At 42.9% G+C, this 13,225-nt stretch overlaps 1 long non-coding RNA gene across 1 annotated transcript; it reads left to right on the top strand.

The window, feature by feature from the left end:
- The first annotated feature begins 426 nt into the window (after positions 1-426).
- On the top strand, positions 427-5,830 carry LOC143299722 (uncharacterized). Its single transcript, XR_013057559.1, has 2 exons — positions 427-558; positions 4,917-5,830. It is a non-coding gene; the product is annotated as an uncharacterized LOC143299722 (long non-coding RNA).
- The last annotated feature ends 7,395 nt before the right edge of the window (positions 5,831-13,225 follow it).

Raw genomic sequence — 13,225 nt, 5'->3', positions numbered from 1 at the left:
AGAGAGGAGACAGACCTACAGACTGTGGAGAGAGGAGAGGAGAGAGGCCTACAGACTGTGGAGAGAGGAGACAGACCTACAGACTGTGGAGAGAGGAGAGGAGACAGACCTACAGACTGTGGAGAGAGGAAACAGACCTACAGACTGCGGAGAGAGGAAACAGACCTACAGACTGTGGAGAGAGGAGAGGAGACAGACCTACAGACTGTGGAGAGAGGAGAGGAGACAGGCCTACAAACTGTGGAGAGAGGAGAGGAGACAGGCCTACAGACTGTGGAGAGAGGAGACAGACCTACAGACTGATAAATTGACTGACTGAGGGACGGACTGACAGGCAGACAGATGGACGGTCAGACAGACAGATGAACAGACGGATAGACAGACAGATAGACAGGTGTGTGTTGCAGGGGTCGCAGTGTGCTGCATGAAGACACAGAGCTGGGCAGGGTGATGGCGGGACGCACTGCCGGACAGAAGCGCAGAGAGTGGCAGCAGCAGCAAGACGCCAACAGGACCAGTCTGGAACTGAAGCTGGAGAAACGGGCATCCTTACTGCAGGTCTGCCTGTCTGGGTCGTTCGGTGTTCTGTTGTCTTGTGACTGTATCCCTTTGTTGTGTCTGTGTCTGTATCCCTCTGTGTTGTGTCTGTATCCCTCTGTGTTGTGTTGTGTCTGTATCCCTCTGTGTTGTGTTGTGTTGTGTCTGTATCCCTCTGTGTTGTGTTGTGCTGTGTTGTGTCTGTATCCCTCTGTGTTGTGTTTGTTGTGTCTGTATCCCTGTGTTGTGTCTGTATCCCTCTGTGTTGTGTTGTGTCTGTATCCCTCTGTGTTGTGTTGTGTCTGTATCCCTCTGTGTTGTGTAGTTTTGTGTCTGTATCCCTGTGTTGTGTTTGTTGTGTCTGTATCCCTCTGTGTTGTGTTGTGTCTGTATCCCTCTGTGTTGTGTTTTGTTGTGTCTGTATCCCTCTGTGTTGTGTCTGTATCCCTCTGTCTTGCATTGTGTCTGTATCCCTCTGTGTTGTGTTGTGTCTGTATCCCTCTGTGTTGTGTTGTGTCTGTATCCCTCTGTGTTGTGTTGTGTCTGTATCCCTCTGTGTTGTGTCTGTATCCCTCTGTGTTATGTTGTGTTGTGTCTGTATCCCTGTGTTGTGTCTGTATCCCTCTGTGTTGTGTTGTGTTGTGTCTGTATCCCTCTGTGTTGTGTTGTGTCTGTATCCCTCTGTGTTGTCTTGTGTTGTGTCTGTATCCCTCTGTGTTGTGACTGTATCCCTCTGTGTTGTGTTGTGTCAGTATCCCTCTGTGTTGTGTCTGTATCCCTCTGTGTTGTGACTGTATCCCTCTGTGTTATGTTGTGTTGTGTCTGTATCCCTCTGTGTTGTGTTGTGACTGTATCCTTCTCTCTTGCATTGTGTCTGTATCCCTCTGTGTTGTGTTTTGTTGTGTCTGTATCCCTGTGTGTTGTGACTGTATCCCTCTGTCTTGCATTGTGTCTGTATCCCTCTGTGTTGTGTTTTGTTGTGTCTGTATCCCTCTGTGTTGTGTTGTGTCTGTATCCCTCTGTGTTTTGTTGTGTCTGTATCCCTGTGTTTTGTGACTGTATCCCTCTGTCTTGTATTGTGTCTGTATCCCTCTGTGTTGTGTTTTGTTGTGTCTGTATCCCTCTGTGTTGTGTTGTGTCTGTATCCCTCTGTGTTGTGTTGTGTTGTGTCGTGTTGTGTCTGTATCCCTCTGTGTTGTTTTGTTGTGTCTGTATTCCTCTGTCTTGTGTCTGTATCCCTCTGTTGTGTTGTGTCTGTATCCCTCTGTGTTGTGTTGTGTTGTGTTGTGTCTGTATCCCTCTGTGTTGTGTTGTGTCTGTATCCCTCTGTGTTGTGTTTTGTTGTGTCTGTATCCCTCTGTGTTGTGACTGTATCCCTGTCTTGTGTTGTGTCTGTATCCCTCTGTGTTGTGTTTTGTTGTGTCTGTATCCCTCTGTGTTGTGTTTTGTTGTGTCTGTATCCATCTGTGTTGTGTTTTGTTGTGTCTGTATCCCTCTGTGTTGTGTCTGTATCCCTCTGTGTTGTGTTTTGTTGTGTCTGTATCCATCTGTGTTGTGTTGTGTCTGTATTCCTCTGTCCTTCTGTGTTGTGCTGTGTCTGTATCCCCCTATGTTGTGTGTGTGTTGTGTCTGTATCCATCTGTGTTGTGTTGTATCTGTATCCCTCTGTTCCTCTGTGTTGTGTTGTGTCTGCCCCTCTGTCTTGTGTCTGTATACCCTCTGTGTTGTGTCTGTATTCCTCTGTGTTGTGTCTGTATCCCTCTGTGTTGTATCTGCATCCCTCTGTGTTGTGTTGTGTAATGTCTGTATCCCTCTGTGTTGTGACTGTATCCCTCTGTGTTGTGTTGTGTCTGTATCCCTCTGTGTTGTGTTGTGTTGTGTCTGTATCCCTCTGTGTTGTGTTGTGTCTGTATCCCTCTGTGTTGTGTTGTGTTGTGTCTGTATCCCTCTGTGTTGTGACTGTATCCCTCTGTGTTGTGTTGTGTCTGTATCCCTCTGTGTTGTGTTGTGTTGTGTCTGTATCCCTCTGTGTTGTGTTGTGTCTGTATCCCTCTGTGTTGTGTTGTGTTGTGTCTGTATCCCTCTGTGTTGTGTTGTGTTGTGTCTGTATCCCTCTGTGTTGTGTTGTGTTGTGTCTGTATCCCTCTGTGTTGTGTCTGTATCCCTCTGTTGTGTCATGTCTGTATCCCTCTGTGTTGTGTTGTGTTGTGTTGTGTTGTGTCTGTACCCTCTGTGTTGCGTTGTGTCTGTATCCCTCTGTGTTGTGTTGTGTTGTGTCTGTATCCATCTGTGTTGTGTCGTGTTGCGTCTGTATCCCTGTGTTGTGTCTGTATCCCTCTGTGTTGTGTTGTGTTGCGTCTGTATCCCTGTGTTGTGTCTGTATCCCTCTGTGTTGTGTTGTGTTGCGTCTGTATCCCTGTGTTGTGTCTGTATCCCTCTGTGTTGCGTTGTGTCTGTATCCCTCTGTGTTGTGTTGTGTTGCGTCTGTATCCCTGTGTTGTGTTGTGTTGTGTCTGTATCCCTCTGTGTTGTGTCTGTATCCCTCTGTGTTGCGTTGTGTCTGTATCCCTCTGTGTTGTGTTGTGTTGCGTCTGTATCCCTCTGTGTTGTGTCTGTATCCCTCTGTGTTGTGTTGTGTTGTGTCTGTATCCCTCTGTATTGTGTTGTGTCTGTATCCCTCTGTGTTGTCTTGTGTTGTGTCTGTATCCCTCTGTGTTGCGTCTGTATCCCTGTGTTGTGTCTGTATCCCTCTGTGTTGTGTTGTGTTGCCTCTGTATCCCAATGTTGTGTCTCTATCCCTCTGTGTTTTGTGTCTGTATCCCTCTGTTTTGTGTTGTATTGTATTGTGTTTGACAGTGATCAACAGTATTTTATTTGTTTACCTTTCATTGATATTTTATCCAGTGATTTATAGTGTTCATTGATATTTTATCCAGTGATTTATAATGTTCATTGATATTTTATCCAGTGATTTATAATGTTCATTGATATTTTATCCAGTGATTTATTGCGTTCATTGATATTTGATCCAGTGATTTATAATGTTCATTGATATTTTATCCAGTGATTTATAATGTTCATTGATATTTGATCCAGTGATTTATTGTGTTCATTGATATTTGATCCAGTGATTTATAATGTTCATTGATATTTTATCCAGTGATTTATTGTGTTCATTGATATTTTATCCAGTGATTTATAATGTTCATTGATATTTTATCCAGTGATTTATTGTGTTCAGTGGTATTTTGTCCAGTGATTTATTGTGTTCATTGATATTTTATCCAGTGATTTATAATGTTCATTGATATTTTATCCAGTGATTTATTGTGTTCATTGATATTTTATCCAGTGATTTATAATGTTCATTGATATTTTATCCAGTGATTTATTGTGTTCAGTGGTATTTTGTCCAGTGATTTATTGTGTTCATTGATATTTGATCCAGTGATTTGTTGTGTTCATTGACATTTTATCCAGTGATTTAGTGTGTTTATTGATATTTTAGTCATTGATGTATAATGTTCATTGATATTTTATCCAGTGATTTATTGTGTTCTTTGATATTTTATTCATTGATGTATAATGTTCATTGATATTTTATCCAGTGATTCATCATGTTCATTGATATTTTCTTCATTGATTTATAATGTTCATTGATATTTTATCCAATGATTTCTTGTGTTCATTGATATTTTCTTCATTGATTTATAATGTTCATTGATATTTTATCCAGTGATTTCTTGTGTTCATTGATATTTCATTCATTGATTTATCATGTTTATTGTTATCTTATCCAGTCATTTACAGTGTTCATTGATATTTTACCCATGGATTTAAAGTGTTCATTGATATTTTATTCAGGGATTTATAGTGTTCATTGATATTTTATCCAGTGATTTATTGTGTTCATTGATATTTTATCCAGGGATTTATAGTGTTCATTGATATCCAGTGATTTGTAATATACATTGATATTGTATCCAGTGCTTTATTGTGTTTATTGATATTTTATGAAGATATTTTTAGTGTTCATTGATGTCTATCCACTGATATTATCTAGTGATGCGTAGTATTCCGTAGTGCCTGTTGAATGTCTTGCATATAAATATTATGCTCAAATGTGAAACTCTTAACCTAAGCACAGGTAATTTAATATTGTCACAATGATGAATAATTTGATCTATCTGATATGTGTGTGAGTGTGTGTGTGTGTGTGTGTGTGTGTGTGTGTGTGTGTGTGTGTGTGTGTGTGTGTGTTGGTGTGCTTGTTTCTGTGTGTGTGTCTGTGTCTGTGTGTGGATGTTGGTGTGTCTGTTTCTCTGTGTGTGTGTGTGTGTGTGTGTGTGTGTGTGTGTGTGTGTGTGTGTGTGTGACAGGACCAGGAGGACAGAATGCAGAGAATCACAGAAGGGGAGGTAACCTGTGAACTGTTCCAGATTCATCGACAGATCACCCAGAAAGGTTCAACCCCCTCCCCTACCTGATTCCCCCTTGTGACCACAACGTTAGATGCTCCTACATCTTTACCTGTGTCAGCACAACGTTAGATGCTCCTACATCTTTACCTGTGTCACCTCAACGTTAGATACTTCATCTTTACCTGTGTCACCACAACGTTAGATGCTCCTACATCTTTACCTGTGTCACCACAACATTAGATACTTCATCTTTACCTGTGTCACCACAACGTTAGGTACTCCTACATCTGTACCTGTGTCACCACAACGTTAGGTACTCCTACATCTTTACCTGTGTCAACACAACGTTAGATACTTCATCTTTACCTGTGTCACCACAACATTAGATACTTCTACATCTGTACCTTTGTCACCACAGCGTTAGATACTCCTACATCTTTACCTGTGTCACCACAACATTAGATACTTCATCTTTACCTGTGTCACCACAACGTTAGATACTCCTACATCTGTACATGTGTCACCACAACGTTAGATACTCCTACATCTTGACATGTGTCACCACAATGTTAGATACTCCTACATCTGTACCTGTGTCACCTCAATGTTAGATACTCCTACATCTTTACCTGTGTCACCACAACGTTAGATACTCCTACATCTTTACCTGTGTCACCACAACGTTAGATACTCCTACATCTTTACCTGTGTCACCACAACGTTAGATACTCCTACATCTGTACCTGTGTCACCTCAATGTTAGATACTCCTACATCTTTACCTGTGTCACCACAACGTTAGATACTCCTACATCTGTACCTGTGTCACCACAACGTTAGATACTCCTACATCTTTACCTGTGTCACCACAACGTTAGATACTCCTACATCTGTACCTGTGTCACCACAACGTTAGATACTCCTACATCTTTAACTATATCACCACAACGTTAGATACTCCTTCATCTGTACCTGTGTCACCACAACGTTAGATACTCCTTCATCTGTACCTGTGTCACCACAACATTAGATACTCCTACATCTTGACATGTGTCACCACAACGTTAGATACTCCTACATCTGTACCTGTGTCACCACAATGTTAGATACTCTTGCATCTTTACCTGTGTCACCACAATGTTAGATACTCCTACATCTTGACATGTGTCACCACAACGTTAGATACTCCTACATCTGTACCTGTGTCACCACAACGTTAGATACTCCTTCATCTGTACCTGTGTCACCACAACGTTAGATGCTCCTACATCTTGACATGTGTCACCACAACGTTAGATACTCCTACATCTGTACCTGTGTCACCACAACGTTAGATACTCCTTCATCTGTACCTGTGTCACCACAACGTTAGATACTCCTACATCTTGACATGTGTCACCACAACGTTAGATACTCCTACATCTGTACCTGTGTCACCACAACATTAGATACTCTTACATCTGTATCTGTGTCACCACAATGTTAGGTACTCCTATATATTTACCTGTGTCACCACAACGTTAGGTAGTCCTATATCTGTACCTGTGTCACCACAACATTAGATACTCTTATATCTGTACCTGTGTCACCACAATGTTAGATACTTCATCTTTATCTGTGTCACCACAACGTTAGATACTCCTACATCTTGACATATGTCACCACGATGTTAGATACTCCTTCATCTTGACGTATCACCACAATGTTAGATACTCCTACATCTGTACCTGTGTCACCACAATGTTGGATACTCCTACATCTGTACCTGTGTCACCACAATGTTAGATACTTCATCTTTATCTGTGTCACCACAACGTTAGATACTTCTACATCTGTACCTGTGTCACCACAATGTTAGATACTCCTTCATCTTGACATGTGTCACCATGATGTTAGATACTCCTTCATCTGTACCTGTGTCACCACAACGTTAGATACTCCTTCATCTTGACATGTGTCACCACGATGTTAGATACTCCTTCATCTTGACATGTGTCACCACAATGTTAGATACTCCTTCATCTTGACAGGTGTCACCACGACGTTAGATACTCCTTCATCTTGACATGTGTCACCACGACGTTAGATGCTCCTTCATCTTGACATGTGTCACCACGATGTTAGATACTCCTTCATCTTGACAGGTGTCACCACGATGTTAGATACTCCTTCATCTTGACAGGCGTCACCACAACATTAGATACTCTTATATCTGTACCTGTGTCACCACAATGTTAGATACTTCATCTTTATCTGTGTCACCACAACGTTAGATACTCCTACATCTTGACATGTGTCACCACGATGTTAGATACTCCTACATCTGTACCTGTGTCACCACAACGTTAGATACTCCTTCATCTTGACATGTGTCATCATGATGTTAGATACGTCACCACGATGTTAGATACTCCTTCATCTTGACAGGTGTCACCACGACATTAGATACTCCTTCATCTTGACAGGTGTCATCATGATGTTAGATACTCCTTCATCTTGACATGTGTCACCACAATGTTAGATACTCCTACATCTTGACAGGTGTCACCACGATGTTAGATACTCCTTCATCTTGACAGGTGTCACCACAACGTTAGATACTCTTATATCTGTACCTGTGTCACCACAACGTTAGATACTCCTTCATCTTGACAGGTGTCACCACAACGTTAGATACTCCTTCATCTTCCATAGCTGAATTTGATGCACTGGTGACTCAAACACAGGAGTGCATTGCTGGCCTAAAGGACTGGATGACTCTCAACAAGCTGCAATTAAATGATGATAAGACTGAATTGATGATAACCTGTCCAAAGAAGTTTCGTCAACATCCTTCCTTTCCTGACTCTGTTCTGATCAATAGCACACCTGTTTCACTTTCTCCCTCTGTTCGCAGTCTTGGTGTAATCCTGGACCAGTCTCTTTCCTTCCAACAGCACATTTCGAATATCTGTAAAGTTGCCTATTTGGAACTGCGTAGAATCAGCTCTATCCGCCACTATCTCTCAACCGATGCAACAAAGACACTTGTATGCTCTCTGGTTCTCTCAAGATTGGATTACTGCAACTCTCTTTTGGCCGGCCTTCCCAAATACCTGTTAGACAGACTCCAACGAATTCAGAATAACGCTGCCAGACTCATTTGCAGAGCTTCTAAATTTGACCATGTTTCTCCTCTCCTTCAGTCTCTCCACTGGTTGCCTGTTTCTGATCGAATAGACTATAAGCTATCCACTCTGACCTTTTCTGCAGTCAACGGATCTGGCCCCAAGTATCTTTCTGAACTCATCCATATCTATACCCCGTCTCGCCAGCTCCGTTCTTCCTCTGATACTCGACTTCTCAGGATACCTCACGTCAGAAGTAAGACCTATGGACACAGATCGTTTTCTTTTCAATCGCCAAAGACGTGGAACAAGCTCCCTGATAACCTCCGTCATTCTGATTCCCTCGCATCTTTTAAATCTCGTCTCAAAACTCACCTTTTCCCTCAGCAATAAGTTCAATTGTGGCAGGTCCACAACTACATGCATGTATATGAATGTGTATTGTGTGTGCGTGTGTTTATGTAAGTTTGTGCCTGCCTATGTGTGCGTATTTGTTAGGGTAGCTGTTAGATACACATGTATGTTAAAATGTATGTATGCAGTGTGTGTGTGTGTGTGTGTGCGTGCGTGTGTGTGTGCGCGTGCGTGCGTGCGTGCGTGTGTGTGTGTGTGTATGCGTGGTCACATTTTGGTGTGTGTATGTAACATAGATATAATGTTTTATGTTATCAAAAGCGTTTTTGTAAAGCACCTAGAGCAGATTTCTGGATAGTGTGCTATATAAGTATCCATTATTATTATTATTATTATTATTATTATTATCTTGACAGGTGTCACCACAACGTTAGATACTCCTTCATATGTACACTCGAATACTGATCGCAGTGCTGACAATTTTCGAAGGAAGCAAAATCCCAGGACCAGTTCTCTTTTTCTGATCTTGTCCCAGTGTTCTCTTCTAACTGATCACATGGATACCCCAGTTCAGTTTGAACAGTTTCTCACAACACGTCTGCTTTGTCTGCCTACCATCTTATTGACTGACATGCTTCCTGAATTTCTGCTGGTTGTGTGTGTACATGTGCATGTGTGTTTGTGCTTGTGTATGCACATACTTGTATGTGTGTGGTATGTTATTCTTGAATGCACATATACTTGTGTCTGATTAACTTCTATTAACCCTTTCACTGCCAAACTCTCATTTATGCATCAGCTAGGTAGAGGACCCATGTCACTGAAGGGTTACCAGATCATGGGCCTGTTATCCACAAACCTACTGCTCTTTATTTTCGTTGGTAGGATAGTCCATATCTTCTACACATCACAGGGGGAATCCCCGGCTATTCTTAGACACCATAGTTTCTGCGTTGATAGCACAAGGGAATTTTGTACTCTAAATTGACTGGCAGTGAAAGGGTTAAATACACTACAAGCTTTTTTGTTTGGGAGGTCTGAGTTTCAGTTTTCATGAATGTTTTTTGTTGAAGGACAGCTGTAGGATCAACGTTAGGGTAAGGGAACGTAGACTTTTTTGATGTTGTGACTCAAGACAGTGAGTTAGTTTCAAGCTACTGTGGTTAGTTGAACTACAAAGAGTTGATTTCAAACTATTGTGGTCAGCTGAACAACAGAGAGTTTCAATTTACTGTGTTTAGCTGAATTACAAAGAGTTGGTTTCAATTTACTGTGGTTAGCAGAATTACAAAGAGTTGGTTTCAATTTACTGTGGTTAGCAGAATTACAAAGAGTTGGTTTCAATTTACTGTGGTTAGCTGAATTACAAACAGTTGGTTTCAATTTACTGTGTTTAGCAGAATTACAAGGAGTTGGTTTCAATTTACTGTGTTTTAGCTGAATTACAAACAGTTGGTTTCAATTTACTGTGTTTAGCTGAATTACAAAGAGTTGGTTTCAATTTACTGTGTTTAGCAGAATTACAAAGAGTTGGTTTCAATTTACTGTGTTTAGCTGAATTACAAAGAGTTGGTTTCAATTTATCCTGGCTTGCTGAATGACACAGAAGTTGGCTGAATTGCTCTAAGGGTGATGGGTGGTGAATTGTCCCCCATGACGCACCAAGGCAGAGTGTAAGGATCTGCTGAAAAATAAAAATAAAAGAATAAAAAGGAAAGATGTCTTCAGTCTCATGATTTCAGATACAGTACAGATATAGCTACAAATGAAACAAAGCAAAGAGAATGAGAAATATTAGGCAATACTACTGCTGTGTCTCACCAACACCAACACTACTGCTGTGTCTCACCAACACTAACACTACTGCTGTGTCTCACCAACACTAACACTACTGCTGTGTCTCTCCAACACTAACACTACTGCTGTGTCTCACCAACACCAACACTACTGCTGTGTCTCACCAACACCAACACCAACACTACTGCTGTGTCTCACCAACACTAACACTACTGCTGTGTCTCTCCAACACTAACACTACTGCTGTGTCTCACCAACACCAACACTACTGCTGTGTCTCACCAACACCAACACTACTGCTGTGTCTCACCAACACTAACACTACTGCTGTGTCTCACCAACACTAACACTACTGCTGTGTCTCTCCAACACTAACACTACTGCTGTGTCTCACCAACACTAACACTACTGCTGTGTCTCACCAACACCAACACTACTGCTGTGTCTCACCAACACTAACACTACTGCTGTGTCTCACCAACACTAACACTACTGCTGTGTCTCTCCAACACTAACACTACTGCTGTGTCTCACCAACACTAACACTACTGCTGTGTCTCACCAACACCAACACTACTGCTGTGTCTCTCCAACACTAACACTACTGCTGTGTCTCACCAACACTAACACTACTGCTGTGTCTCACCAACACCAACACTAACACTACTGCTGTGTCTCACCAACACCAACACTAACACTACTGCTGTGTCTCACCAACACTAACACTAACACTACTGCTGTGTCTCACCAACACTAACACTACTGCTGTGTCTCACCAACACCAAAACTAACACTACTGCTGTGTCTCACCAACACCAACACTACTGCTGTGTCTCTCCAACACTAACACTACTGCTGTGTCTCACCAACACTAACACTAACACTACTGCTGTGTCTCACCAACACCAACACTACTGCTGTGTCTCACCAACACTAACACTACTGCTGTGTCTCACCAACACTAACACTACTGCTGTGTCTCACCAACACTAACACTACTGCTGTGTCTCACCAACACTAACACTACTGCTGTGTCTCACCAACACCAAAACTAACACTACTGCTGTGTCTCACCAACACTAACACTACTGCTGTGTCTCACCAACACCAATACTAATGCTGTGTCTCACCAACACTAACACTACTGCTGTGTCTCACCAACACCAACACTACTGCTGTGTCTCACCAACACCAACACCAACACTACTGCTGTGTCTCACCAACACCAACACTACTGCTGTGTCTCACCAACACCAAAACCAACACTACTGCTGTGTCTCACCAACACCAACACTACTGCTGTGTCTCACCAACACCAACACTACTGCTGTGTCTCACCAACACCAACACCAACACTACTGCTGTGTCTCACCAACACCAACACCAACACTACTGCTGTGTCTCACCAACACCAGCACCAACACTACTGCTGTGTCTCACCAACACCAGCACCAACACTACCGCTGTCTCTCACCAACATCAACACTACTGCTGTGTCTCACCAACACCAACGCCAACACTACTGCTGTGTCTCACCAACACCGACACTACTGCTGTGTCTCACCAACACCAACACTACTGCTGTGTCTCACCAACACCAACACCAACACTACTGCTGTGTCTCACCAACACCAACACTACTGCTGTGTCTCACCAACACCGACACTACTGCTGTGTCTCACCAACACCAACACTACTGCTGTGTCTCACCAACACCAACACCAACACTACTGCTGTGTCTCACCAACACCAACACTACTGCTGTGTCTCACCAACACCAAAACTAACACTACTGCTGTGTCTCACCAACACCAACACTACTGCTGTGTCTCACCAACACCAACACTACTGCTGTGTCTCACCAACACCAACACTACTGCTGTGTCTCACCAACACCAACACTACTGCTGTGTCTCACCAACACCAAAACTAACACTACTGCTGTGTCTCACCAACACCAACACCAACACAACTGTTGTGTCTCATCAACATCGACACTATAAACAATGGGGTAAAAGAGGCGACGTAGTATCAGCAGAAGCAGCAACAGCGGCAGTAGTAGTATCAGCAGAAGCAGCAACAGCGGCAGTAGTAGTATCAGTAGCAGCAGCAACAGCAGCAGTAGTAGTATCAGTACTGAGCAGCAGCAGCAGCGGCAGTAGTAGTATCAGTACTGAGCAGCACCAACAGCGGCAGTAGTATTATCAGTACTGAGCAGCACCAACAGCAGCAGTAGTAGTATCAGTACTGAGCAGCAGCAGCAGCGGCAGTAGTAGTATCAGTACTGAGCAGCAGCAACAGCGGCAGTAGTAGTATCAGTACTGAGCAGCAGCAACAGCGGCAGTAGTAGTATCAGTAGCAGCAGCAACAGCGGCAGTAGTAGTATCAGTAGCAGCAGCAACAGCGGCAGTAGTAGTATCAGTGGCAGCAGCAACAGCGGCAGTAGTAGTATCAGTAGCAGCAGCAACAGCGGCAGTAGTAGTATCAGTAGCAGCAGCAACAGCGGCAGTAGTAGTATCAGTAGCAGCAGCAACAGCGGCAGTAGCAGTATCAGTGGCAGCAGCACTGAACAGCGGCAGTAGTAGTATCAGTTGCAGCAGCAACAGCGGCAGTAGTAGTATCAGTACTGAGCAGCAGCAACAGCGGCAGTAGTAGTATCAGTAGCAGCAGCAACAGCGGCAGTAGCAGTAGCAGTAGCAGCAGCACTGAACAGCGGCAGTAGCAGTATCAGTAGCAGTTTCACGACAGCCATCATGGTTGTAGTGGTAGCAGCAGCACCGCTAGAGTAGTGGCAGTAGATGTAGCAGCAGTAGCTGTTTCCATAGTAGGTGAGGCAGTAGCAGTAGAAGAATAGGAGATGTGATAACAACAGCACCAGATACTCGTGTTATCATCATGAATATTACAGCAGTTGTAGTAATAGCAGCAGCAGCTTTAATTGTAGCAGCAGCTGGATGCGTTTGTATTTCTTCTTCTTGACGGTAAGTTCATGATACAAGAGAAAAAAATC

The sequence above is a fragment of the Babylonia areolata genome, chromosome 25, assembly GCF_041734735.1.
Source record: "Babylonia areolata isolate BAREFJ2019XMU chromosome 25, ASM4173473v1, whole genome shotgun sequence".
In the NCBI taxonomy this organism is placed as follows: Eukaryota; Metazoa; Mollusca; class Gastropoda; order Neogastropoda; family Buccinidae; genus Babylonia; species Babylonia areolata.
This window is presented reverse-complemented; position numbering and strand designations above follow the sequence as displayed.